Source organism: Triticum aestivum, chromosome 3A (genome assembly GCF_018294505.1).
Source record: "Triticum aestivum cultivar Chinese Spring chromosome 3A, IWGSC CS RefSeq v2.1, whole genome shotgun sequence".
Taxonomy (NCBI): Eukaryota; Viridiplantae; Streptophyta; class Magnoliopsida; order Poales; family Poaceae; genus Triticum; species Triticum aestivum.
In genome coordinates, this window is record NC_057800.1 from 163,001,665 (window position 1) to 163,004,344 (window position 2,680).

The following is a 2,680-nucleotide window of genomic DNA, read 5'->3' on the forward strand; positions in this document are numbered from 1 at the left end:
GTGCCTCAATCCACCCAGATCTGTGTTTAAGTTGCCACCTTAGATAAACCATTAATTAACAAAACTCACATCTGTCATGGATATCACTCACCCAACCCACGTCTACTAGCATAGCATGGCATAATAAGCAAACACGGAAGTAACTCCCAAAGGTTTGGTAATAAACAGGTAATAGGTACTACCGCATCTACTTCCCATCCCACAATTTAATTAGATCCTAGTCATGCAATGTGTGACGATTGATCTAATGCAATAAAACCGGGTAGTAGAAAAAGTATGATCAAAGTGTTACTTGCCTTGCTGATGATCCGCGAAACCTAGAGATTCGAAGTAACAAGCAGCGCACTCCGGGTATTCTATCGCAGACAAACAAACAAGCATACAATAAGTACTCATCTAATGCATAGGTAAAACTCAAATAAGAGATCTAACCAGAAGGTTCAACTTAAGAACTCCGGTTGGCAAAAGAATCAAATCGAACGAAGCAACGAAAGTCAAACAGCGAAAGAAAACAACTTCGTTCTAGTAATTTGGATCTAAGGCAAATTTTACAGTAGCAAAATCTTGTTTAAGTTGGTTAAATGGATAGAGGGTTTCGAGACGAAACTCTAGGCGCTTGAATCGCCTGATTCCGATAAACGAGCGAAAAGTTATACTAAAACGAAAATCGGATCAGGAATCGTGATCAGAAAAATCACGGATTTAATCCGAGAAAAAGAAAAACGACGAACGCTCGCTAGAACGAACGAACGGACGAACGCTCGCTATTTAAATAAACCGGAAAAACTGATCTATTAAAAAAACCGAATCTAAAAAAACTGACGGAAAAACCGACAAAAACCGAACTTTTAAAAAAACCGATGGCACGGAAGTCGAGGCGCGGCGAACCTCGGCGGCGGTGGCGTCCGGCGGCGGCGGCGCGTCGGCGGGGCGGCGCGGCGGGGCGGCGGCGGCGGCAGGCACGGGGCGGCTTAGGGTTTGCTGGGGCTGGGGCTGGGCCTCCCCCCGGCTTATAAAGGCCCCATCGGGCCGGAGTCCTAGTCGGACACGGCCCGTAGGTCGGTTCGTTTTTTTAAAATTATTTTGCTCGGAAGAAAAATAAAAAGAAATACTAAACGGACTCCAAAAATTCCGAAATAAATTTTCCCGGGCTTCTAAAATCAAGCCGCACAAGGTGAACATTTATTTGGGACCTAAATGCAATTTTGAAAACGCATATTTTTCCTAAATTCAAATAAAACACCGAAAAACTCCGAAATAAAATCTTATTTGATTTTATTATTAAATCCTCAATATTTCTTTATTTTGGGAAAGTCGTTTTATTCCCTCTCTCATATTTTTGTAGTAGAAATAATTGATGGTAAAATAAATAAAATCAAATGATCCTATTCTCAAAATTTGAGAAAACTCAAATATGGAAATAACGAAATCCCCAACTCTCTCTGTGGGTCATTGAGTTGCGTAGAATTTCTAGGATCAACCAAAATGCAAAATAAAATATGGTATGCATTGATGATCTAATGTATAACATTCCAAATTGAAAATTTGGGATGTTACAATATCTCGGAATGGCTATGGAAATGCCATAATAGGTAGGTATGGCGGCTGTTTTGAGGAAGGTAAATGGTTGGTTTATGGTACCGGCGAAAGTTGCGCGGTACTAGAGAGGCTAGCAATGGCGGAAGGGTGAGAGTGCGTATAATCCATGGACTCAACATTAGTCATAAAGAAATCACATACTTATTGCAAAAATCTATTAGTTATCGAAACGAAGTACTACGCGCATGCTCCTAGGGGGATAGATTGGAAGGAAAAGATCATCGCTCGTCCCCGACCGCCACTCATAAGGAAGACAATCAATAAATAAATCATGCGCCGACTTCATCACATAACGGTTCACCATACGTGCATGCTACGGGAATCACAAACTTCAACACAAGTATTTCTCAAATTCATAACCACTCAACTAGCATGACTCTAATATCACCATCTTCATATCTCAAAACAATCATCAAGTATCAAACTTCTCATAGTATTCAATGCACTCTATATGAAAGTTTTTATTATATCCCTCTTGGATGCCCATCATATTAGGACTAAATTCATAACCAAAGAAAATTACCATGTTGTTTAGGACTCTCAAAATAATATAAGTGAAGCACGAGAGTTCATCTATTTCTATAAAATAAAACCACCACCGTGCTCTAAAAAGATATAAGTGAAGCACTAGAGCAAATAACAAACTACTCCGAAAGATATAAGTGAAGATCAATGAGTAGTCAAATAATCATGCAACTATATGAAGACTCTCTAACATTTAAGGATTTCAGATCTTGATACTTTGTTCAAACAACAAGCAAAACTAAAGAAAATAAAATGACGCTCCAAGCAAAACACATATCATGTGGTAAATAAAAATATAGCTCCAAGTAAAGTTACCGATGAACGAAGACGAAAGAGGGGATGCCTTCCGGGGAATCCCCAAGCTTAGTCTCTTGGCTATCCTTGAATAGTACCTTGGGGTTCCTTGGGCATCCCCAAGCTTAGGCTCTTGCCACTCCTTATTCCATAGTCCATTGAATCTTTACCCAAAACTTGAAAACTTCACAACACAAAACTTAAAGTAGAAAACTCGTAAGCTCCGTTAGTATAAGAAAATAAATCACCACATCAAGGTATT